General features: G+C 40.2%; 2 pseudogenes; both read left to right on the forward strand.

Moving 5' to 3' along the window:
- Positions 1-393: 393 nt before the first annotated feature.
- LOC149104121 (uncharacterized) lies at positions 394-2,756 on the forward strand (annotated as a pseudogene).
- Positions 2,757-11,157: 8,401 nt separating this feature from the next.
- LOC110047146 (uncharacterized) lies at positions 11,158-15,413 on the forward strand (annotated as a pseudogene).
- Positions 15,414-27,472: the final 12,059 nt, after the last annotated feature.

Here is a 27,472-nt window from a genome sequence, read left to right on the forward strand (position 1 = left end):
CTGTGAAGAGGATTTAGATTAAGTATTGAACGACTAGTAGATTTAAACTAAAACAATTCAAGATTATTCGCTATCGATTTCTATGCGTGATAGTTGACTCGGGCTGCGCTCTCGTCAACTATCACGCGATAGAAATCTCGAGCTCATAATCTAATTGTTTAATAGTAGAGTTTTTGAAGTCTTTGGCGGAATGATTTACACCGAGTCGGGTCTTCCTGGTCTTCCGCCACTCAGTTCGGGTGACAGCGCTCGTTACTTTTGTAAGCTTCAGATCTGGTCCATGATCTCCAGTTTGGCTGTCGCCTTGGCTATCAGGGTCCACGCTACCACAGGATCACCCCGAATTCGGCAAAATGTACTCTCCTTCACCCCAATGCAGTCACTGAGGCGTTCATGAAAGAGGTTAGTAGAGGCCACACAGCAGGCCCCTTCTCATCTCCGCCCCTTCCAACTCTTCAGTGCTCACCTCCAGGCCTTTTTCCCGAAAAGGATGGCTCCTGGAGTATTATCATGGATCTCTCTTCGCCTCGAGGTTCGTCCACCAACGATTTTATTTCTAAAGAGGATTACACCTTACACTACGCTACCTTCGATCAAGCCCTAGCCTTAGTATTCTCATTTGGCAATGGTGCTCTCATGACTAAGCTCGAACTTAAACAGGCCTTTCGTCTCTGTCCTGTATCCCCCAGTGACTGGGACCTCCTTGGCATGTACTGGCAAGGCAAATTCTGTGTGGATCTCCGCCTACCCTTTGGGCTCCGTTCCTCACCGTTCCTATTTAACCGTCTAGCCGATGCCTTTGAGTGGATACTTAAGCACAATTACGCTATCTCCGCCCTCATGCACTACCTCGATGATTACTTTACCGTAGGTCCTCCATCGTCACCACTATGCGCATCTCAAGTCGACGTCATGGTTAAAACCGCTGACCGCCTGGGTATCCCCTTGGCCCCCGACAAGCTGGAGCGTCCAACCTCTCATCTGATGTTCCTTGGGATATTGATTGATTCCAATCTCATGGAATGCTCCTTACCTCCTGATAAACTGTCGGAGCTTGTGACTGAACTTAATACCTGGTCTTCTCGGAAAAAGTGCATTAAAAGAGAACTTCTCTCCCTCACTGGTAAACTTAACTTCGCCTGTCGAATCATCCCAGCTGGTTGCATATCCCTAAGGCGCTTGATTGACCTGAGTACCACTGCTCGCCTACCCCACCATCATATATCCCTCAACGCTGAAGCTCGCAGGGATGTCGCTTGGTGGCTGAAGTATCTTCCTCTCTAGAACGGCTGAGCTATTATCCCTGACCCCTTTTGGTCAAAATCTCCTGATCTCGAGCTCTTCACCGATGCATCTGGAGGTCTTGGTTTTGGCATCTACTTTCAAGGTCATTGGCTGAATGGTTCCTGGCCCTCCAACCTGTCTGATCGCTCCATCCAGTGGAAGGAACTCTACCCCATAGCTCTTGCCTGCCTCCTGTGGGGTCCACTTTGGAGGGGCAAGAAACTGCTATTCCACTGTGATAACCAATCAGTCGTGGACATTTGGGCAAAGGGTTCTTCCCGTGACCCCCTCCTTATGCACCTTGTTCGTTCAATCTTCTTTTGCGCTGCATTCCACCAATTCTCCGTTCTTGTCTCTCACATTCGAGGTACAAACAATTCAATCGCTGATGTTTTGTCCCGTTTTCAGATGTTCCGGTTCCGCCAACTCGCCCCGAAGGCAGATTTGGAACCCACGACTCTGCCTCCCTCAGCGCCGACCCTCTGGGAGGTCGCCTAGCCTTTCTGCAGTCCCAAGCCATTGCACCTTCCACACGTCCCACCTACTACGCTGGAATTCGCAGCTATACTACCTATTATTTTTCAAGGCAATGGAACCCCTTCCCTACATCAGAGTTACAAATACGTTATTTTGCCTCTTGGCATTCTGATCAAGTCAGCTTCCCAACCATTAAGCTGTATCTGGCTGGTATCCGGTTTGCCCACATCGAAAACAGCCTTGCAGACCCGTTTGCAGATGCCCCCGTCTTCGTTTACTTCTATGAGGCATCAAGCTGACAATTGAACTCTCCTCTCGCCGCCGTCTACCTATCACCATGTCAGTCATGCGCCAGCTTTGGCAGATGACCCTCAGATCGCATCACAGGACAAACGCATGCTTTGGTCAGCCTTTACTCTGGCCTTCCTCGCCTTCTTACGTTCGAGCGAGTTCACCTCACCATCTTCAGTTCACTTCAACCCGCTGGTACACCTGTCCCGCTCAGACATCAGTTTTACCTCCGCAGGCTCCTTATCATTGCAACTGAAATCCTCCAAAACTGATCCCTTCCGGATGGGCTGTTCCATTACGCTCGCTCCTTCTGGCCGTTCAGTCTGTGCAGGACGGCCAGTGCGCCGTTACCTGACTCACCAGCTTCCCGGCAATTCAACCCCCTTTATTTCTTCTCAACAGGGCATTTTCTCACCAGGGACAAAGCAACCTCAATTCTGCGCCTCCAGCTTCAACGCTTGGGTCTCGCCTCAGAGTCCTATGCATCCGATAGTTTCCGCATCGGGGCTGCAACTACTGCTGCAGAGGCCGGCTTGCCCCCTTGGTTTATCCAAACCCTCGGCCGTTGGTCCAGCAATTGCTACACCCAATACATCAGGACACCTGCTTCAATACTCCAAGAAGTCCCTGCCCAGCTAGCCGCCACCCATAGTACTCCACTACAAGCTTGGGATCCAAGCACAGGACAGTGTAGACCTTGTTAAAGTTGCACTAATATTTGTCACTACGTACCAGGCATAATTTGGGTGCACACCTTCCACTTAGCTATCGCCTGCGTCAGGCTGGGTGGGTCCCTTACCCCACCTTATTCTTACCTACCTAAGCAGCTAGGCTGGGTGGCTTCGTTCTCTGGGTGAGTGCGCTATCACCCCAATTCATTCACTGGGTGTGTCCGCCAACCGCCCAAGTTTCTGCTTTGGGGTTTGTGTCCGCTAACCGCCCCACGTTGTGTTTATGCTTTGGGGTTTGAGTCCGCTAACCTCTCCACTTTGTTTGCAGGGTGTGTCCGCTAACCACCCTAGTACCTGTCCAGGGTGTGTCGCTACCACCCACTCTCGCTGCTATCCCAGGGAGCACCCAGTGTCCATAATCCCATTTACTGCCAGATTTGTCTTGCTATTTTTTGTCCATACAATATTATTAGAGAGCGAGTTGTCGTTAACCTCCTGATAATATCCTTTTTCATTTCACCATTTTTCTACTGTTGAAAAGATTTACTTTTCTTACTAACTAACATAAAAACTACGCTTATGGAATCTTTGATTAAAAATTAATAGGGAATGTTCGCAAATTAATAATTTACACTTTTCCTAAATGTAAATGCGCAATTTTTTGAACCTCGGTATTTGGTATTTTTAGTCAATTCTTTTCAAGCATGTTGCAGACTTCATTGATCTTCGTAGCTAGGTTTCATCAATGTCATTGGGGGCTAACACATAGTAATTTTAACAATTGCGCTGATTCTGGTGGTAGAAATAGTAGCGGCAGTGGTAGTGAAGCTGAAATGCGCTCTATACAACTAATTTACTGCAGTCGCAAACCGTTTACACATTTTTTTTGGCACCAGGTATTTTGCACCCTCTCCTGTGGGCATTTTGCGAGTTGCGAGTTGCGAGTTGCGAGTTGCGAGTTGCGAGTTGCGAGTTGCGAGTTGCGAGTTGCGAGTTGCGAGTTGCGAGTTGCGAGTTGCGAGTTGCGAGTTACGAGTTGCGAATTGCGAGTTGCGAGTTGTGAGTTGCTGAAGGTTGGAGTTACGAGATGGGAGTTCCCACCTGTCTTGGTCTGAATTAGACCTAGGTGTATCGCTTTATTTATAATACAACCAACCTGTTAATACGGCCAGGTTTTGTCGGCCCTACTGTGACCTGATCTTGAGAGTCCCACCACTTACTACACTAATTAATCTTCTGGCTTTCTATTCAAATGTAAGAGCACAGCTATTCAATAGAAAACATTGCATGTGGCTGAAACGGACAAAACGACATGAAGTATGATATCTTCTAACAAACTTCTTGTTTTGTCGTGTCCGGGGTCACACTAGGATATTGTTGAGAAACAATTTATTCTTTTCCTTGCTGCTCTTGATGCGGACTAAATGGTTTCAATCAAATTAAGGCGAAGCAAGTGCCCGATCGATCAAGATCATCTTTGTTCCAGTGAATTATCTTGAGCGCTAGTGTAAAGCAAATCCGTACTCTTCAGAACATTGCTTATAGTAAAAATAATCTTGCACCCAGTAATTCGTTTTCCAAGCGATCTTTCTCCCATAAAACCTATATGAATATGACTTTGTATAATCGCGCCAACTGAGAATACCACGGCAGAAACAGAAACTTAAATACTAATGGCACAACTATTTAGAGGGAAAAAAAACTGAAGCGTTGCTGAAAATTGAACGGGAAGAAACTTTACGATGTTTCCTAAGTAGGTAAAACTGTTTGCGATTTAGAGGCCAGTAGCTACAACTCGCTCCAGATCCTCCTCTTACAGAGCGTATTTTTTTGGCAATACAATCGAGTGATCGGAGCGGTCACATTAAAACCAAGCATAAACGAAACGTATTGTCAGTGTCAAGTCTCGGCCAAACGCACGCCATTTCGGGGCGACATATTTCAGTTAATATCGTTGCACAAAAACATATTGGGAGGCGCGGTGGCCTCATGGTTAGTGTGCTTGTCTCCGGATCGAGCGGTCCGGGTTCGAGCCCTGGCCGGGGACATTGTGTTGTGTTCTTGGGCAAGCCACTTTACTCCCACAGTGCCTCTCTCCATCCAGGTGTATAAATGGGTACCGGCAAATTTAAAGCTGAGGGTAACCCTGCGATGGACTAGCATCCCATCCAGGGGGAGTAGAAATACTCCTAGTAGCTTCATGCTACAGAAACCAGGATAAGGTCCGGCCTGGTGGGCCACTTGGCTCGTATGCAGACTTTACCTTATCCCGCAAAAACATATTAGAACATCGCTAGAAAAGCCGCAGTATCAAACTCAGAAAAATTTATTTCCATAATTGACCATATTATAAAACAATTATTCACGTTTCAGTTGTGCAAGTGTGATGCAGTTGGCCGGAACGTTTGGAGATCATGCAAGAACCTAGAGTTGCTTTAGGCTGCGCCTCAAGTAGACTAGGAGCTGTCCTCTTTCGCTTAGTTCGTCGTGCGTGACGCGAAGGAAAACCGCCAGAAAAAAATGGCCCAGGATTTCACGCTAGCTTTTTTTCGCGGTTTATTTACGGTCTCGCTCGACGGACTACTCGTAGTCTACGCCTCAAGCAACTCTTACGCTTCTTCCGTGCTCTTCAAGCTTTCCGCGTGTATGCAGGCTCAATTATACCCTACTTAGCCACCGGCCTTCTTCTTTCCCGACATTATATCTAGGAAAGACCGAAGGGACTCTGCTCGCAGGGTGGCTAAAGCACTGTACTCGGTTGGCTACCCTGTACATGTTGCACCCTGAATAGTAGTATAGTTGCCAAATTACCCCGCTTTTTAATTTATTCAAAATGGCCGCCAATAAAAGTTCGAGAAACGTGGAGCAAAACGGGGGCGCTGGTCTAAAAACCTGGAGGTACAACCGAAGTGGCGCTATCCCATTCAAGATGGCCGCCTCCCTCGCTACCCCGTCTCCTCCCCCTCTGTGGGGCTGACGTCATGGTGAAAGGGGGGATACCCCCTCTGGTGAGAGCATAAAAAGCTGATGGGATATTTTTTTTTTTTTTTTTTTAATAAACTCACTAGACTTCCAGTACGGGGTCTTCATGCAAGAAATGGGCTTCATGCGGCTTATGCAAGAAAGGACAGAGGGAAAAGTTCGTGGCTTTGAGCAATGGTGGAGAATACGTAAGGTGTACCAAACGTTTGTGCGGTTATCGCGGGAAAATTTAGCCTAAATTATGGTAAGGATTTGGCGATTTGGAAATGTTAACATAGGTTAATAGCGACGTTTTATTCTGCAGTTCAGCTAACTATCTTTTGCAGATCTTTAAATAAATCATGGATTACAATCGTAGAAAGTCGGAATAAGATGATAATCTTCGCTAAACATTTGGCGGGAAATATTTCTGACTAATGATATTTTTTGGACTTTGCCAGACCAATTATTCCGATTTGCCTGTAGATACCAATTCTAACTATACTGGATATTGATAACAGTACAAAAGAATACGAGAAAAATGTTTTTCTGTGTAAATAAACTGCCGCACTTTTGAAAAAGGACTCGCTATTTTAGACCGCTTGAGAGACCAAAATCATGATGTGGTGGTATCTCGAAGAAAAACGAACGCCTACCTCGGCAAATGTCATGGTTGTTAATCGTTTCGGATAGTTTTTATACTGTGAAAAGATGAAGGTAGAGGGCCGACCTCGATCTTTTGGTACTGCCCGGTTTTCTCTGACAATAACACTTAAATGGGAAAACATGTAGTACGGTGTTAGGTTCAGTAATTGCACCCGGTTTTTGCCACTTTAAACTAAATCGCACTTTTCCCTATTAAACTGGTTCAGTGACGAATTGATCCTGGCAAGCAAACTGCAGTTTAAGCAATTGCAGAAATTGAAGCCTAAAAAATATTCTGGCTTCTACTGGGCTCGAACTCATGCTTCCTAGATATCATGATACTTGTTTGGCGCTACTACGGTCTACTACCAACTGAACTACAAGGCCACATGTTAAGAGCGAGGCAAACTTTAGTAAGTAAGTAAGTAAGTAAGTAAGTAAGTAAGTAAGTAAGTAAGTAAGTAAAGACTTTATTTAAAGAGGGTAGCACTAAAATATTATAAAAATACTAACAAACCTGTGGCCCTCTAAAAATTATGTACAATACGGAGGTTAAAACTATAGCATAACTATCAGATAATATAACGAATAAAAATACAAGAGATAAGAGATAAAATCAATTAAAAGTACAAAAAGGATATTAACTAAATCACGGAATAAAATGATTTAAAAGCTGCTGTTCTTCAAAAATTCTTTTCCAAAGAGAGTTCCTAAAAGAATTAAGCGACGCTATTTTCCGCATTGATAGCGGCAAGCTGTTCCAGGCTTGACAGGCAGTCACAGTAAATGTTCTTCCTCCTTCAGTTTTACGTTTGATAACAGGGCGAGGAATATTGAAGTTGGCATACCTAGTCTGCCGTGAATGAGTGTCGCTAGTAAGCTTTGGTAAGTGGGTTCTTTGTTCCCTGTAAAGGAATTGGATCGACAATGATATACGAAATAAAGTCATATTTGACCTGCGATTAAACTTGCGCAGTTGTTGCTCCGGTTTTGTGAAGACACAAAGTCCCATTCTAAAATATAAACGGAAAGGCAAAAAGTAAAGGTCTGATGTATTTGAAAAAGAAAACGCCCGATACCATGAAAAAGACCATTAGGTACCAGTTACAACGAATTGAATTTTCAACTCTCAGTACATCTTTGAATCTCTCAGATTCCACTAGTAGTAATGTGCAAAATGTCACTTGTCATCTACGTCACATCGAGGAAGAAAATCTTTCTTCACAGAAAAGTGACCCGATATCAAATTAAGTTCTACCAAAGAAAAAAAAACAAATCAATTAGTCTGTAAATAAATGGAGAAACATTAGTTATGTCAGGTTCCGCAGTTTAAAGTGCTGGCACCCGCTACTGCCTGTTCAAAAACCGTAAAGCGCTCTACTTAATCATCTGAATGAAGTTGAATTTTATCCCAAGTTTCATGGACATATAATTATACGTGGCGAAAATGAAACGTCACTTTGCCTTAAATCAAGAGATATTGTCTTTGTTGTATCGTGACAAGGGCGGGGCGAAGGTATACTGTGAAAAATAACAATGTTAATTTAATGAAACCGCAAAATTACCTGTATTGGAACTGCAGGCAATATAATGATCCTCTTAACGCACTGTTATTTTATTTTAGGAACCAAATCAACTTCCCCAACTAAAATGACCTCGCTCACCACTCAGGCCTCCTATAGCTCAGTGGTAGAGCGGTCCAACCAGCAATATGGACAGGTCATGGGTTCGATTCCTCATTGGGATTCAGAAAACTTTCTTTTTCGAGTAGGCCAACTACAAGATTAATCTTATTATTTAAAGTCAAGACTGAGTAAGAAAGTAAAATAAATAGATCGATTAGTCATAGATTCTTAACGTTACACAAGGGTTTATTTAAAAAGTTCAGAAGTAAAAGTCATATCTGACAAAAATATATGTTCTGTTTAAGTTACTATAGCAGTACTTATTATGGGTTTTGAAGTGTCATAGGCACCAAGACGTCAAGGCAGACAACCGTGTAATACTGCGGTAATATCATTGCTGAATAAAAGAGATTGTTTTTGTTCGTACATGACATGGTCGGGGCGAAAGTATAGTTTGAAATTACAATGTTAATTTAGTGAGGCCACATGTACAAGTAAATGTTTGCAATTTGAAACCACACGTACAAGTAAATGTTTTCATAGATACAGACTCAGTTGAACCTTTAGAGGAACTGCGATCAATATAATGATCCTATTAACGGTATTGCGCGATGCTTTAAAATCTTTTTATAGTTTTATTTTCATTTAAGAATCGAAGTCAAGACCCAGTTAGAAATTGAAATGATTTGATTAATTAGAAATGTTTAACGTTGCACAAGCGTTTTTTTTTTTAAGATTAGGAGTAAAAGTCATATCTGATAAATGAAAAATAGGTATGTGGCTGGCTGATAGAGTCACAATGAGCTAAGAGAATTTAAACCTGGGCCAAAAGACGCACTTTTTGAAAACGAGGTTTATAAATCTCAGTTTAACATCGTTTGGGCCCACAAGTTAAGAATGCAATCTGATCGAATCAGATTTCCTTCTGACGCTTCATCGCAGTAAAAGTTCTTATGGTAGCACTTATTGAGGGTTCTGAGACGCTACTGGTGCCGTGGTATCAAAGCGGACAACCGTGTAATATGGCGGTAATGTAATATCTCAATTTTCTTGGGTTCATCGGTTCAAAATGATGACACCATTTTTTGATCACTTAAGAAAGCGCAATTAGTTGAGGCAATCTAATTCTACTCCATCACTCGTTTAAGGTCATATGATCTGAACCAAAAGGGATTGCATTTTGTAAGTAGGTCGCAAATTACACTTTTATTAACTGAGCTTAGATTCTCTCAAGTTTCGTTTCGTAAACATTATCCTGTTTTCCTACCTAGGTTTAAATTCTCTTTGCCCTGTTCGTGGTTCAAAGGCCAGCCTGCAAACAGGTACGTTTTAGAACGTGGTTCTCAAGGAAGAAAACAGAACATAAAGGAAGCTTGTTGAGAGTCATTTTATTGTGCAGGTAGTTTGAGTCTTCTTGTCCTTAACTGGAGTTTTTTCATTATTTTCGTCCAGGGAATCTTAGCTTTGTGTATAAATGAGGTAATGCCCTTGGCTTCTTCGGTTAATATTTATATACTTGTGCGTCGTGGATATTTCGAAAAAGCGCGTTCTTTTGATCAGTCGATGAGTTTAACTCGATCAGGACAGTTAAGTAAGTGTTTCTCTTTTAACTAAAATGGTCTATCTCGCCCGGTATTTTAAAATGCGATATCAATGAATGAAATAATTTGTCCCGATAGTAGTCGCGGATACCAAGGTAGAAACTCGTTGATCATGTTAATAATGCGATATCAAGGCAGATATTTTGTATCACCGTAATAATCAGAGTGATATTAATGTAGAAAGTGGTCCCTGGTCCCAAGCGAGACAATCCCTTTCGAAAAAAATAGTTAGAAAATGTCATTACCATGCATAGTAAAGGGCTGATACACGTCTGTACAGATGCCTAGGGTTTAACCACAGTTTCCAGATCATCTGATGATGCCGTGGATCAGCGAAGGCTCGAATTTAAAGATTAATTCTATTACAGTAGTATAAGGCTTAGCTTGGAACTATCAAAGATAAATGAGAATATGTTAAATATCTTATTTCTAAAGAATGTCTTACTTAAAGAATACATTTATACCCAGACAATGGCTTCGAGTGGAAACCTGCCGTAAATTAAGTAACCTCCAGCATCCGTCTTAAAACAAAAACTTCAAAAGGGTTTTTTGTCGATTTAGTGAATCGCGTTTCACCGCCTCAGAGACACTGCGAGGATCATCTGGTGGCTCATTTCATTTTGGCAGTTCAAATGATTTAAATCCATCATTTCAGTCACATTTTATTTCCAAAGGGATAATACATCTGTTTAATCCCACAATAACAAAATAAACATTGACTTTCTCTTGACGTTATGGTGGCTCACTAGCTCAAGGTGTTCGAATGTCGTATCGGCTTCTGTGGTAAGTCAGAGGTCCGAATTCCAAAGCATGGAGATATGATGAGTTTTCCAACGGTTCAAAATGATGGAGCAATTGCATAGCCCTAAACACCAAGGTAATGTTTGATATCTCTACCTTTTTGTTTGTTTAACACTAGCACCTAAAAATGACCATTCATTTATTTTAGACACAAAACTCGGTGATTTATTCGTACGAGAAGTCATATGATTTTTTAGCATTGGAAGAAATTAGGATATTTGACTTAACTTTACACAATTTTCACAGTAAACAAAAATTTACCTTGTTACTAACTTTTGTACATGTATGTATACATTATTGGCCACTTCGCATTGGGGCTTTTCAGGACCAATGTAAACAATCAATGATAAATAAATGTTCAAATAAACATAACTAGGTTAAGAATCCCAACTGGTAGACCAGTTGGCTATTTACAAGCGTAGCCGAGAAGTTAAACTCGGGGCTACCGAGAACAGCATCAGCTAGCGGTCAGAACGGGATTTGAACCCGGGACCTGCGTATACGGATTTCAAATCCGGCGCTCTAACCACTTGGCCACGCTCCCTCCCTTTTCTTGGAAAAAAAAAAATTAGGAAAACAAGAGCGGCACCTGATCGTCCTGGCTACACTGAGATAGTGCTGGTTCCATTAACCAAATTGATCGCCAATATGATTGCGACTGCCGCCACGTCAAGGTCGTTCAAACAACGTCACAATCATGCGACCATTTAAGGAAGAGTGAATGAACTTACGATTAAGTGTGGTTAAGGAAGACTATTAATTATAAAAAAAAAAACTTATTTTGTTTTCCTAACAGGATAGGATGCTGTTCCTGGCATTTCTTTTGCTGCTTTTCCTGGGTTCATGTTTCTCAGAGAAAGTTTGGGATCCAACTGACCCAAGATGCGAAGAGCGGAGACAAGAGGTCAAACAAGCTTGGAATGATTATTATCTGGGACAAGCCTACAGTTGGATAGACCGATATGGCAGTAGAAGGTAAAACCTCTAAGAACTATAGCAAAATATCGTTAATGCTATGCTGGTAAACAGATTTTTGCCAACGCATGATGGGCAAACCAAACAGCACCGAGTTTCGTTATTCCAGATAATAATACCTCACTTTGACTAAAACGTAGCTTGGCACTTTTCTTGGCTGGTGTCCATGAGTAAGCACTCCGATCATTCGAGAGGATACTACCACATTCGACCTGAATACATTTGCTGCAGAAGCTAAAAGGAAGTAGCTCAGGAAGGCTCGAACGAGCGCGTCCCTGTCGGACGTTCCATTCATTCCTTCTACCAACTGGCACTCTCCTTTCCGTACAAGGCTTGGCCATATTAGCCTTGTACGTATGCAGAGACAATCGTATCCTTAATACTCCCAATGTTGCTAAATATGCGGGTTTCGTCGACTCGACGGACTTACATCATATTTAATAGAGGGAAATGGTTATGAAACTTGACAAAGGGTTTTGTTCTATGCTTTTGGTCGCTTTTAAGGCCTGACCCTGCACAGAGCACAATAGGTCATGATTATTGATCAAGGAACTGACCAACAGAAACGTGACGGTGACGTCATTCGGCTAAACTGGAATGTGAGCACAAAACAAAAGACCTTGCAGTCTCGTGGACCTTCCAACATAAATCTTGTGTTCTTTGTTTGTTCCTTTGAAGTTTACCGTCTTTCATAACTAGTTCTAACTATGTCTACATCAATGCATTTTCCAGTATGCCATTAAAGATTCAGGTATCCTTTACGTATATGTTGTCGAATAATTCACTCAAATATAATCCACTCTTTCTCAATCTGTTTATTACGAACATTCAAATTCATAGATATGACACAAGAACAGCCAGTAATTATCGAGTACGGTCCTATCGTCCTAACATCAAGAAATTCAGAACTCTTTACCAAGGACCAAAAATCTGGAATTGTCTTCCTGTATCTATTACAAGTTTGTCAAGCTTTCCTATCTTTAAGAACAAAGTGGTAAAGTTTTTATTAAAATAGTTACTGAATTATCCTAGTCACACACCTTCGCAGCCCTTAGTTCTTATCATAGTGTGACGTCGACGTGGTCTTTCCTATAAGCCTAGTCTATAAGCCTAATGTCTCCTTGCCTAACAATGTGCTGTACTCTGTAAAATTCTTTTAATATCAAGGCTAATTAACGATGTTGATGATGATGATGGTATCACTTACGAGAAGAATTCTGTATTGACCTGTCTGTCTTTCTTTTAAAAGGCACGTGGATACCTTCCATTAGGTGCTACAGTGTACCCTGATTAGATTGCCTTACCTGATAACTCAGTATATAGCTTTTCTATTGATTCTGAATAATGTTCTCTTTTATTGCAGTCCTTCCAAAGTCCGAGTTCTGTATAAATCGATGATTGAAGGCGTTTTAAAGAAAGGCTGTGATGATTACGAAGCGAACAAGAAATCTAGCTATTATAGATGTTGGTCCAAAGAGTTCCTGTGTGCTGCGAAAGAAGTCGTGAGGAAAACCGTTGACAGTTATATCATGAAGGAAGGCAATCTTCAACGCAATTAGTACGGCTGGTTTGAAGCACCATGGGGCAAACAGCCCGATGTTTTAGAACAGGAGATTAACTGGGTTACGAAAATGCGATGGAATGACCCCCGACTTCTCTACTGGGCCAAAACTGATCTTGAACAACTTGGCAAAGAAATGCTCGATCGAGTCTTCTACTACATTGAAAAGAACAATATCAATAGCTTAGAACTGGTTTTTAAACACTATAACTCCAGCGGCACGATGTATCTTATGAAAGAACAGTGCGAAAGCATGGACAGGGACGATACCAAAATGCAATGTAAGTTAGCAGTAGTCTTTGATAGGTTAGCAGAGTTGATGATAGATCATGAAAATATACCATGGGATCCCAGCCCTGACGGGGAAGAGGGGCCCCCTAGAGTCAGGGAGGAGCTATCTATGTTGTATCTTCTCCAGCCTAAAGTCTATGAAATCATGAACATTGCGTCCAACGCCAGAAATAAGACCCTCTGTCACCGGCTAATGACAATGTTCCAAAGTGTCTATGATAATGCTCTGAATCAGGATGGCGACAAAATTAAGGACCATTTCGGTGAATTCGGCTCCATTTCTGCAAGTATGAAACGCGAATGTACAGACACCTACAGAAATGATTTTGAACAACTCACGTGCTACTTGGCTGAGACGTTTGCACGTATGGAAAAACTAAGGAGTGTCTTAGGGCCAAATTATGACAACTGGCAGTCGAGTGAATCGCAAAGCATGCGAGCTGTTGTTCTAGTTTGGCTTTTATTGGCACCTAAAGGCAATTTCTATGTCAAAGCCGATGCACTTAAGACAGCTCAGACTGCGAAAGAGTTGCTGAAAATCATGTATAACAAATTCCGAGAAAATGACCTCACTGGCCTTGAAGATATTGCCAATTTAGTCCCCAACGAGAATCAAATGGGACTGACCAGTAGTGATGAATGTGCCCCCAGTTTTGAAAAAACTAGTAGGAGCATGGAATGCGGTTTTAAGATCCCCAAGGAGAACGTTGCAGTTTTTCTTGACCAGTACAGCAGCAAGGATCGTAGAACAAAAAGTCTGGATCTGAGCGTCGATCATAAAACCCGGTTAACCCAGTTTCAAATTTCTAGCATCAAAGGTGCAGTTGAAAATACCAAGCTAGAGCTGCAAAGCTCGTTGGAAAAGTTCACTGGAGAGATAAAGAAATATTTCAAGGCGTCAATAGGCAGTCGTTTCGCACATTTGCGTGATTATTTCACAAAGGTTGCCAAGTTTGACAAAGCAATTGCCCGGGCAGATACAATTTTCATAACCGGCAAATTGGACGAATTCAAAAACACGGCAGCAGAACTTCAGAAAAAACTAGAATATGATACTTCTAAGCTGCAAATGGAGGGTACTATAATCGAATCTATTGATGCTACTTATATGTGGTTAAAAGTCATTGGTTCGGGTATTTCGGCAATAATGGGGGTCATGGGGGGAGACTTTGGCGGCTTCGCGGACACGGCTGATCGTATCGATGCCGCCACCAGGGCAACGCTCGAGGCAGCCAAGCGCGGTGCAATTCGTGAGCAAATAACAATAGCCACAGACAAGTTCGGGATAATTGGAGAAGGATTTCAGAAAAATAGGGTTCACTTAGAAAATACCAAGAAAATCATTGCTAAGTTCGAGGCGGAAGAAACTAGTAGTGATGAATTTAAGAAAATACAAGCAGAATTTCTTAAGAGCTATAACGACTACTCACCGCAGGTCTCCGAGGCTCAAATAGCTGAGCTAGACGCTGCCTGGAACGCAGTAGTCAATAATTTGGAAACTTTGATAGATTCCGTGGAGACAAGAGAGGCCATTGCTGGTGCAGCGTACATTTTCGTAGGAAACCACCTTTTTAAACTCAAAATCGCTGTACCTCAACTTGCGCAAACCCTTAGCAATCGGTTTGATTACCAATTTGAATTGATGGACAGTTTGATGGCAACGGTCCGGGCATATACATCAATGCAAGCGGCAAAAGGTCTAGAGCAAGGCTTCGAGGGTTTGGAGGGACAGTAAGTGGAGTCCGCTGAAGCTCAGCTTGCCCTCGAACAAATGGCTTTATCCACATATGTAATATCTCACTTCCATTTGCTTCTCATCCTATCTCAGTATTGTAATTATGTGACCTATGTCAACGCGGGGATAGAGTCCTATCAATGCACTAACGCCTTAAGTACAATGGATATCAACCATATTGACGAGGCAATAGATAAAAATCAATACTCGCACGCTGACGAAGTCTAAATGTTATCGATTTTGACGATTTCATCGAATTTTTTGATCGATATAAAATCAAGTGAAATTTAGTATTTGTTCGTTGGTTAATGTTTTCAAAACTGTGTCCGTTGAGGCAGCGTTTGGTCGTGACCCTTTTAAATTTAAATTTAGAGGGCGCTAGCAAAGTCGCCAGTGCTGTAGTAACATGAAGTCCTAACTGACCGCTGACCGGCGGTAGCGGGAGAGAATTGTGCTAGCTGTAGGAATCGACCGTATTAAAGCATGTTGCGTTAATGTCTGTTGTCTTGGTACCTTTCCGGACACAACAAGTGCCTGTGCAATGCCATGAGAAGCACTGCACGAGAGATTACGAGACTGCGTCATGTCAGTGATTTATTTCGAGGCGTAGCCGAGTTGACTACCGCCAGTATGCAATATGTACTTTGGTTCAAATATCTTCGACGAAGAGGAACTGACCAGTAGGGGTTGAATTCTACAATAAAGAAGAGAAGTCGCTCATCAGTAACTTAACTTTGTGAAAGTAAATAACAGTTGCGTGATGAGAATAATAAAACTATAACTAGTAACATAACCGGCAGATATGATATAAAGACTAATTTCTCAGTAGTCAATGTAACCGTGTTAACAGTTAAGAATTCTTTACAGATGTGCGACATTGACATTTGAAAATGTTCTTGCTGACTCGGCACAAAGGCCGGAGTAAATTATACCCCATTGTAACTGGGCAAGTCTTTAGGAGCATATTTAGTACTGTTCAATTCTCGAAGAAAGTATGCATGATCGCGTTCTGATCTGTAACAAATTCCACGGAAAAGCTCATTCCTCGTAACCACAATGCGATAGACCAACTTATAGTTTCAATTCTCTCGGATGATTTTCTTTGCAAGTGATCTTTAAGTTCTATGAAAGATTTGGTTCCATGGCAAAACCGTCGGAGCAAGGTAGCGGTCCCATTTCATCTACTGTGCCCCGGCGCTGTTTCTCCACGCCTTTTGTTTGGTGCTTCTTAGTACTGGTCCTAAGGAAGTACCCAGAGCTCGTTTGCAGCCTCCTCTTGAACACACTTTAGGAATCTTTGACGGTAGGAATATTTCTTTAGTTTCATCATAAACGACTACCTGCGAGATCCTGGACGCTTTGATGGAGAGCGATTGACTGCACAATCGACAACGTGTCTTTGGCTATACTAGAACGGCACCCAACGCATGCTGGTGTTGCTCTAAAGAAGCATCGTGGAGTTCATTCCACAGTTCGTCTCCCCTCTTTCTCTCATCGGGAAACAAGATTGCTAAATTTGAGCTTAAACTTGCCGATGATTCGTGATCACCAATCGAGGATTTTGCCGATAGCGTTTCTTCTCCAGGTTTCCACTTTTTCCCTCGAGTAGCAAAACTATACAGGTTGTCAGTACAGTCAAGAAGCACTTCTGGCACAATGCAACGTCTTGAAAATATAAACTTCTGTAGATGATCCAAGTTCTTACTAGTAATTAAAATCGACCGGATTGTTAAGCTTATATTTATTCATCTACAAAACCTTTCTACTCGTTTCTGCCTCTTCTATAAAGTTCTTGCGAAATGACTTCCGGCGAGTCGGTTCTTCCACCACCTTAGTCGTCACGACTCAGTCCGGGGATCCGTTTCGCTTTCGCAAACTGTTAGCGAAAATAATGTTTCACTTTCTTAGTCTGCGAGCAGGCTCACGTTGGAGAACACATTGGAGCAATCATGCCAGCATGAGCGAAAACGAATCCTGACATAATTACCATGGCTGAGTGTAAATAATGCATTAAGCTGTTTATCTGTTTCGGTTTGTAATATCGTGTATCTTGAAAACTGATACTTTCTTTGCACATTTTCGGCAGCGGCTTTTTAACAATGCTGACATCCGAATTTGAAGAAGAAAAACAACTGCCAAGCTCCAATCTGTGCTCCGTGTGTCTTTTGATTCAACCCTGCAGCAGTAACCGCTAGAAATTCCCCTCTGTGACAGTTCCGGTGAGACTTGGTTGTTCCCCAGGTTGTTTAACAAAAACTCTATGATGGCAGACAAAAATTAAATTCAGCAGGTTGATCCAAATGGCCAAAGCTGCATACAAATCTAGCCATGCATGTATATTTACATGCAAAACTGTGTGAATCGGTATTTAACATACACTCTTTTTTATAATAATATTGTTTTTTTTTCTGGCCGAGGTTGAATATTCTTATTTTTCTGCCGATTTTAGGCTGGAATATTTTTCTGAATATATTCTTAGATTATAGGGTATGAAATTTCAGTTTTCGAATGTATTTGGTGTCTGGATGGTGTAAAAATAATTTTGGAGCCAGCCTGCAGGCACTAAAGCCTGATATCACACATTACTTCTTGCAGAAATGTTTTGGCATCAAACATACAGCAAGTGCTGTTTTTGCTGCTTTTTGGCTAGTTTTGCTGTTTAGAGAATGGACCAATTTTATACGGTTTAGTTAAAAACATAATTGCATTGTATTTGCAAATTTTCAACAGACAAAATATTGGTATTTTTTTAAAAAAATCTCAGTACCGGGTTTATTCGTAAAATATTCTTAAAATTTTGCAAATTTCAGTCTCAATATTCTTATAAAATGATATTTTCATAAAAGAAAGAATGGCAAGAAATATTGCATGAAATTTTCAAAGCAAGTCAACTGAGGCAACCTATGTTATATTTCACCTGCTTTTACATTTTGCTATACCAGTTCGTAAACTAAAATTCTATCACGCAGTATATAAGCAGGTATGCAATTTATAGCGTCGTTCAATAACACGCAGTTCTGGTTTACGTTTGAAGACGTTCGGTTGACATGTTAACTGGAAGATGTAATTTGCGGATTTATATTCGAGGCAAACATTTCACTAAGATACAGACGTTCCCCTTCATCAGGCTAGCAAATACTTTCGATGTTAAATGTAGACACTATTCGAGAAGAAGCTAAAATATCTAAAATGTACGAAGCTAAAATGTACAAATAGCAGTAACGAAATAATAATATAAACAGTAAGGTAAGGTAAGGAAAGGTAAATATATTTTAAGCCAGGGGCTCATGACAAAAACGCACGACTATTTACAATAACATTACTACTTACAATTACTATATTCGCTAAGATGAATTCAAAATTAAAATATAAATTATTCCTAAGAGCAACTAGTCCTAACAGTAAAAAGTCAATAATTCTTCCAAAACGACAATGCAAGCCAATGTAAAAAAATAAAAAATAAAAAACTACGCGATTATTTAGTGAATTTTGGATTTCAATCGCAGAAAGTCGAAGCACTGCGATATTTTTCGATAACAATTTTTCGGGGATATTTTCTAATCGAAGAGTTAATTGGCCTTTCCGAGACCGTTTATACCGATTTGATTTTAACTAAGCTAGATATTGATAAAATAACTAAACTCATTGATGGACGATATGTTGTTATCCCTTAACGGTTATTTCAAAAGAAAAGATTGTAACCATTGCACCGGGAACGCCACTATGCCAACACTTTACGTTCAAGAACTGAACCATTCTAATGTGGAAGGTGGTTGTTTTAGTAATACCTTGCTGTTTCATGGAGGGAACATCTAAACCTGCTCAAGCTTACAGCCCAATTACGTGGCCTCAGAATCTACAAATAAAAATAATTGAACTCCTTGGTTGAAATGCACTGTTATTTTTCTATTTACTTCAGTCAATATATCAATCCATTGAAAGTTTGAAAGTGGTTATCACCATTAAACAATTGATGGCAACTAAGCGAAACTAATTTCGATAACATTTAACGTCTCAAGTCCAATGAAAGGAATTTCTGAAGACAGAGAGGAATTCCCTCAGCAACAATGACAAACTTGTCTAGAAGACCCCATCAAACGGCCTTTTGTTTTCTTTTGCTTAAAATTGTGATCTTAATCGTAACTTTTGTGATCAGTAGACGTCTTAAACACTCTTTATGTTTGATCTTACGTTTCTTAAAATTACTATGATTAAGACGAATTTCCAGTTTTTCTCGCTTGGCCAAATTTTTGATTAAGTAAATACTTAGCGGCCTACCCTAGACGAATGTAGCTGGGCATTCGCTGTTTCCAAGCTTTACAGATGCAAGCATGTCCTAGTAGTTTTAGTATGAGCTTCTATAGTTATTTTAACTTAAAAGCTCTCAATGTCAAACTTATTCATGTTTCATGTTAAAGATCTCTTAAAAGGAGGCAAAGTCACATACACCATTCAGTTCTCCATAGAGAGCTAGCCTGGTCTAAAGGTTTCCATTATCGCGAAAGATTGACTTCAAAGGACGATATCTAAAGAGAAGAACATATCACAGTAAGTTTTACTGTGATATACAGATTTTACATTGTTCGCAGCTAGGAATTATCATGATTTTTCCCTGTGATTCCATTCAAAGACCCCAGGCAACTGGAAGAAACAGTTTATTTAAGAAAATCCTTCCCTGTTGTTTCGTAGAACAATGAGGCCGCCAGGCTTGAAATATTTTAGCATGATGGCATAGTTGTGAAAACTCAGCACCGCAGTTAAATTTTGGATGCGCAATTTGATGTGCTTATCTTTGGTAGATGTTTAGGATTTTGGACCAAAATTAGAACAACGCATAAAAGTGTCTTATTCCTTGCAGATTACACTTATCAAGTACCACTGACCAAAAACAAACTAACCAAGTAACAAAATTAACGCCAGCAGTATATTCCTAAATGCTTTTGATAAATTATTTCGATCTTCCTTCCACTCACCATCTTGGGACCCTGTATGTGAAAACCTCAGATCATGTTGTGAGAAGCTGCTTTGCTCATCTGCCTTCTCACTGCGGGGACAGTAGCAGAGAGGAGGGTAAAATAGAAGCTAAAATAGAAGCTAAATGTTGTTTGTCCCCTCTCGAAAATTTTATTGACGGTAAGGAAGTTCCAAAATGCGGCAAAATTTCAGATACTTCAGTTTTTTTTGTATTATCTTATTAACGTTCGATAACCATTCCATTCGATGAGATACGAACGTAATTCAGAGTTCTTTCATAAAAGGTTGTGCAAGCGGCGAATATAATGATCGTGAAATAACAAAGAGAAAAATAACATAGAGAATGCACTGGTCATCCAATACATCGTGATTTAATGAGGATCAAGAACAGTCTCGACACAGACGTTAGCAATTAAAATTTGCACGACACAAACTCTTTGAAAGAAAGGAAGATGTATGAGATTCGCAAATTTTTATTCAGAGCTGCAAAACAAAAAAAAGTAATTTGTTCCTACTCTTGTTTATCTGTTTGCTATAAGAAAACAGTCTTTTGTACAGGCTCAATTTTAGGGGTTGTTTCACAAGTTTTTTGCTTAACTACAAATACTGAGCAACATAACCTTTACGCTTTGCCCATGCCTTTTTTGAGTGATTTTCAATCAGAAGAATAAATACGATATTTTTATTTATTCCCTAGATATCAGGACAACTGGCAGGAAAGTTAAAAAGAAGCTAAGCTATACGCGGCAGATGCGGTAGCTTGTAATACCCAGTTGTTTTAACTGCTTCGAGACTGGTATGATGTAGTCCTTAAGGTATCATGGTAGGTGGATTTTTACGAAAAATGCGAAAAAACTTTTGCTTTTCAAATTGAGAGGACTGAGATAAATATTTTGCAAAAAGAATGGAACGAAAAGCTTTTTTACTTTTTAAGATAAAGAGAAAAACTATTTTTGAATCTCATTAACCTCTTTCGGCGCGTTGACACCTCTAATTAAAATTCACCGCCAGTTGTCACATCTAATGCGAATTGCGGTGTGATATTCCATTTGTGCACGCGAACTGTTCTTGATCTGGTTGTTTCATCGCAAGTTAGCTTTCGTTTTTGTCAAATTTTCTTTATGTCAGGACGAAAACGTAAGAAAACTTCTTGCCCATCTTCGTCTTCGAAGAAGCCAAAGAGGCGACAATCTGGTCGAACCCAGAGGTTCAGCGTGGGTCGCACTGTAACCATAGTCCAGCCAATGAAGCTGAAAGACAAACTACAACAAGTGCTAGTCGCACGAAATTGCTGGAGAACGGACGCGATTCCGAAACTTCAACAACGAGAGAGTCAAGCGCATATGTAGACGATGATTTCCTCTTTTTGGCTTCACATGGCATGGTTTCAAAAATGCCTGGAGAACAAAGAAGCCTAAACTCGAGCAACATAATACCAATGCCGCCGACGAAATCTTCTAAGTAAAAGAAATCAGGGCAGTTTAAATATAAATACAAACCTGTATAAAGCTCTTGGTAGTTTGTCGCTTCTCAGACGATTTCACTGCGACGGGTTTCCCCGCCATAATTGTAGACGTCTATTTATTTCAAGTTGTCATAAGCCATTGTTTTAGTAAACTGACCCATGCCGGCATCTGTCAGTGCGGAGGGGATTTTTAACACGTAATCATACCAATCTCATAAAAGGTTTTTCGTCTTTTTCTCGATAAAATGAAACTGCATATAAGGATAAACATTTTTAGTTCGTTTACGCGCGTCTTCCTACGGAATTGGCTGAAACTCGGGAGGTATGTTCCAGGATACCTCCTTCGAAAAAGGATGTCGGGCTTTGTTTAATTTCGCTTCCGTATCAAAGTTAGGGCCTCTTTAGTGGAAGGAAACGTCCGCATTGAAAATATCAAAGTTTAGTAGAAAAACCCAAATCACATCTGGAAAATCGCCGACACTCTTTTCGAGGGTGATGTGTGAGAAAACATTTCCGATGTTAATCACGCATCTCCGACGGTTCACGCGCGGAAGCGAACCAGTTTAAGCGAAGCAGTGTTCCCGGATATTTCTTTTAATATCACTGCGACAATGACTTTTTAGAAAATTTCAAAGATATGATGGTATTCTATAACTATTAAGCTTTCAGAAAATGTATAAGTTGGTGGGGTTTTCTTTCAAAGCGCCAGCGTATAAAGAACGCGATTTCCAAACACTGTCAATCCACCTACCACGATACCTCAACTAACATCGTAACTACATGGAGCAGGAAATTGGCTTGTTGGCTTAGTTTTCGGTTCTGTCCTCGTGTACCGGTTCACAAGAACCGATGCAAAAGACCCAACAATGTTCAACAGCTAAACAAAGGTTCGCAAAGAAAGAAGTACAATGGTACACCAGGACACAACCTAGTTTTCTGCATCCAATTTAAGTGCTGGGTAGATGTATAATTTTTTCATGCAGTATGTTTCAATTTTGGCAGAAATCATCATCCGATTTTGACGAAGACGGAACTTTGCATTGACTCTTACATGACAATGGCCGTCTGAAAGTACTTGTGAGTGGAACCTATTATATCTACGCCCAAGCGTTTTTTGAAGCGTATCCCCAAGGAGGTTCCTCGCATAATCGCGTGGCTCTAGCTGTAAATGGCGAGACAGTCTCTTTGTTTCTGAATTCGCTCGGAAAAGGCTCAGAATACGGCAACCGGTTTACTGGGGCGATAAAGAAGCTGACAGAAGGCGACCAAATCAGCTTGATTGATGTGTATCCCAGCAAGCTGTGGACGGAAAAAGTACACACTTTCTCTGGAACCATGAAAATCAGTGGGTGTGGTTAAGCGAGTATAAGACAACTCACGTGTAAAGCTATCGTGTGTATGCCTCGGAAAACATTTCTTAGTCTGTAGTGGATCATCATGTCATATCAAGTCTTCACTAAAAAAAAAATAAATAAATAAAGGTGACGGAAATATAGTGGTACAAGACAACTATAACAAGGTATGTTCAAAAGAATGCGAAATAAAAGGATTCGAAATCAATTTGCGTCATATTATGAGGTTCAATGAAAATAAAATGGGTATTAATTGTTCAAAATATCACTGTGTGGTCTTTCCTCTTTTGCGTCAAATGTCGCGGTTCGGTAAGAAAAAATCATCGCTGAGAAAGATTGGAGTCTTTTGCAAAATTGTTATCGAAAAATATCTCTGTGCTTCAACTTTCTGCGATTGCGATCGAAAATTCACTAAATGATCGCGCAGTTTCTTTACATTGGTTTGCATTGTCGTTTTGGAAGAATTATAGACTTTTTACTGTTAGGACTAGCTGCTCTTAGGAATAATTTATATTTTAATTCTGAATGCATGTTAGCGAATATAGTAATTGTAAGCCGGTAACGTTATTGTAAATATTCGTGCGTTTTTGTCATGAGTCCCTGGCTAGGGAGATTGGGCAACCACTCCCTACGTTTACCACTTGAAATATATTTACCTTTCCTTACCATACCTTACTGTTGATATTATTATTTCGTTGCTGCTATTTGTACATTTTGGCTTCGTACATTTTAGATATTTTAGCCTTTTCTCTAATATCGTCTACATTAAGCATCGAAAGTATTTGCTAGCCTGATGAAGGGGAACGTCTGTATCTCAGTGAAATGTTTGCCTCGAATATAAATACGCAAATTACATCTTCCAGTTAACATGTCAACCGAACGTCTTCAAACGTAAACTCGAAAGTGTCACTGAACGACGCTATAAATTACATACCTGCTTACATACTACGTGATAGAATGTTAGTTTACGAACTGGTATAGCAAAATGTAAAAGCACGTGAGATATAACATAGGTTGCCTCAGTTGACTTGCTTTGAAAATTTCATGCAATATTTCTTGCCATTCTTTCTTTTATGAAAATATCATTTTATAAGAATATTGAGGCTGAAATTTGCGAAATTTTAAGAATATTTTACGAATAAACCAGGTGCTGAGATTTTTTTAAAAAAATACCAATATTTTGTCTGTTGAAAATTTGCAAATACAATGCAATTATGTTTTTAACTAAACCGTATAAAATTTTTCCATTCTCTAAACAGCAAAACCAACCAAAAAGTAGTAAAAACAGCACTTGCGCGCCGTATGTTTGATGCCAAAACATTTCTGCAAGAAGTAATGTTTGATATTAGGCTTTAATGCCTGTAGACTGGCTCCAAAATTATTTTTACACCATCCAGACACCAAATACATTCGAAAACTGAAATTTCATACCCTATAATCTAAGAATATATTAAGAAAAATATTCCAGCCTAAAATCGGCAGAAAAATAAGAATATTCAACCTCGGCCAGAAAAAAAACAATATTATTATAAAAAAGAGTGTATGTTAAATACCGATTCACACAGTTTTGCATGTAAATATACACGCATGGTTAGATTTGTACGCATCATTGGCCATTTGGATCAACCCGCTGAGTTTAATTTTTGTCTGCCAGGATAGAGTTTTTGTTAAAAAACCTGGGGAACAACCAAGTCTCACCGGGACTGTCACAGAGGGGAATTTCTAGCGGTTACTGCTGCAGGGTTGAATCAAAGACACACGGAGCACAGATTGGAGCTTGGCAGTTATTTTTCTTCTTCAAATTCGGATGTCAGCACTGTTAAAAAGCCGCTGACGAGAATGTGCAAGGAAAGAATCAGTTTTCAAGATACACGATATTACAAACCGAAACAGATAAACAGCTTAATGTTATTTACATCCAGCCATGGTAATTATGTCAGGATTCGTATTCGCGCATGCTGGCATGACTGTGTCAGTCGGTGCTCTTTTATCAAAGGTCAATTTCATGCCAGCGTACTTTACGTTCAAGAACTTTACCGGCAATTCTAATGTGGAAGGTGGTTGTTTTAGGTACCCATTTTATTGGAGGAGAACATCTGTACACTCAAGCTTACAGGTAAATTTCGTGTCATCCCGGTTTTTCTATCTATTTCAATCCATTAATCCACTAAAGGTTTGAAACTGGTTATCACCATTAAACAATGGACGACAATTAATTCCAGATCATTTGACGTCTCAAGTCCAATAAAAGGAATTTCTGAACACTGAGGGGAATTCCCTTAGCAAACTTGCCTAGCCGACCCCATCAGGTAGGCTTATGATTAACTGATGAACTTCCAGTTTTTCTCGCTCGGCCAAATTTTTGATTAAGTAGATACTTAGAGGCCTACTCTAGAGAAATGGAGCTGGACATGGGCTTTATTCAAGCTTTACAGATGCAAGCAGTTCCTGACGGATGTCTTCTTAACGTCAGAATCTGCAAATAAAAATAACTCAATACCTTGATGGAAGATACATTGTTAGTTTTTCTATCTATTTCAGTCAACCAATCAATCAATTTACTAATGGTTTAAAATTGGTTATCACCATTAAACAACGAACGACAATTAAGCGCAAGTCAAGTCAAATGAAAGGAATATCTGAAGACAGAGAGGAATGCCCTTAGCAACACATGGCAAACGTTCCTAGCCGACCTTATTAGTTAGACATTTGTCTTCTTTTGTTCAAAATCGTGGTCTTTGATGGTAATTTTTGTCTTCAACATTACCCTTAAACTTGATTTTGGGTATGCGAAAACGTTTGTTAGTCGGGACACTCTTTCTGGTTGGTCTTACGTTTCTTAAAATTTGTATTATTATGACGAATTTCCAGGCGCTCGCTTGGCCAAATTTTTGATGAAGTAAATACTTAGCGGCCCACCCTAGGCAAATGTAGTTGAGCATGCGCTGTTTGAAAGCTCTACAGATGCAAGCATCACCTAGTAGTTGTAACATGAACTTCTATATTTATTTCAAACTTATTTCCACTTAAAAGTTCTCAATTTCAAACTTATTCAGGTTTCACGTTAAAGATGTCTTAAAAGAAGGCAAAGTCACATATAACGTTCAGTTCCCAACAGAGAGCTAACCTGGTCTGAAGGTTTCCCTCATCGCGGAAGTCTCTTCTTTTGGGTTTTCATGATAGGAGCTACTTTTTTTATTTCCGGCAACTCTATCGAGCCTAACTATTAAAACAGGGATAAACGAAAAAGAGGATGGCACTGAAAAGGGACACTAATGTTGAATCACAATGAGAGGAGATAATTTGCCGATACTTTGTAAAAAGAGGAAAGTTAATAGTAATATATAGGTAGTCTAAATGGTAACCACATGTGAATCTGGCCTTGTCATGCGAACCACCTTTTAAAAGTTGTAAGTAGTCAACATTTACGAGCAGAGTATCTGACGTACCTATGACATTGTAAACTGTGCTTCAGTTACACCCTTTTTATTGCTGAGTACCATTATCCAGTCCCGAGTGACGTTTTTGAATTTAAGTTTATTGCAAGACACAAGTCAGAGAATTTCTCTCGCGGTAAAGATGCCGGCCTCCACCCTGTGAGCCTAACAAACTCCATCGCGGCAAACGTACGTGGTTCCTTCTCTGAATTGAGTATAACACAGCGAACAGCTTAATAAACAGCTCCCAAAATACTATTGTCACTAAAAGCAGTACCAACTTGAAAGCAAATAACTGTTTTCTCTTGAACTTTGAAAACCCAATTAAAAAACAAACTTTACTCCTTTGTCTCATGTACAGTTTGTTACATCATGTAAATTTTGATTCGGATGATTGCTACATTGTTCGCATTGTCAACGGAACCTAGCCTTTCTGCGAATGAATGCGGGAAAACAAAATGAAAACTGTGTAAACTGGATGCTGTCCAATCTTTACTTTTGAATCTTTACACACTTTAGTCTTGGAAATGTTCAGAGGCAAAAATTCTGTGCACGATTCGCCGCATCCTGGGCTCGTAGCAGAAACAGAAAATGTACAAGACAGCATAGGCTGAGCAAGAGAGTCGTTTAGGTCAGATTCGATCCTGTTGGAGGGGAACAACTACAACAACATTTTTTTTTTTACTCATTATAAATTTGAATACTATAACATTTTTAATTTATTTAATATAGGTAGCATGTCTTACATGAGGTAACTGTTATAATCTTGTTTGAATGAGAGTGGAAGCTAAATGAACCGTTAGGTTTTCGAGTTAGACTCCAGCCTAGTTACGTCTATTTGTAGGACAGGAGAAATGAAGGAAGAATTTGCAGTTTACAGTTTGGTTTAAGGGAAAACAAAAAGAAAATTAACTAATTCGGGTATGGGTCCGACAGTCGCAAGTACTTTTGTATTTTTGAAAAAGCATATACGCTAAGTTCTTTGAAATGGGTTGGAAGTTCTTTCCAAAGATCTATTGCCTGAAAAGAAATCGTCATGTTCCTATATTTGTCCTTATGCGTGGTTTGTGTAAATTTTGTGCAGCTGCCTATCATGGCCGGTATTGTACTATGTTAATGCATGAACTAAGAAGAGACTCAATACCTTGATCTTCTCTTGCATGAAGATAGTAAAGATTCTGAAAGGCAAAGCTTGTAGTTTTTACATCTCGAAGCTCGCACAAAATGTGAAATTTATCTTAAACCAAGGGTCTGGTAAACTTATATCTATCTTATAACCTTTTGTTAAATGTTGATTTCTAGGAAGAAATTTACATAACATTTCAC

The sequence above is a fragment of the Orbicella faveolata genome, unplaced genomic scaffold, assembly GCF_042242905.1.
Source record: "Orbicella faveolata isolate gen_17 unplaced genomic scaffold, um_ofav_v1 contig_35, whole genome shotgun sequence".
NCBI classification, from domain to species: Eukaryota; Metazoa; Cnidaria; class Anthozoa; order Scleractinia; family Merulinidae; genus Orbicella; species Orbicella faveolata.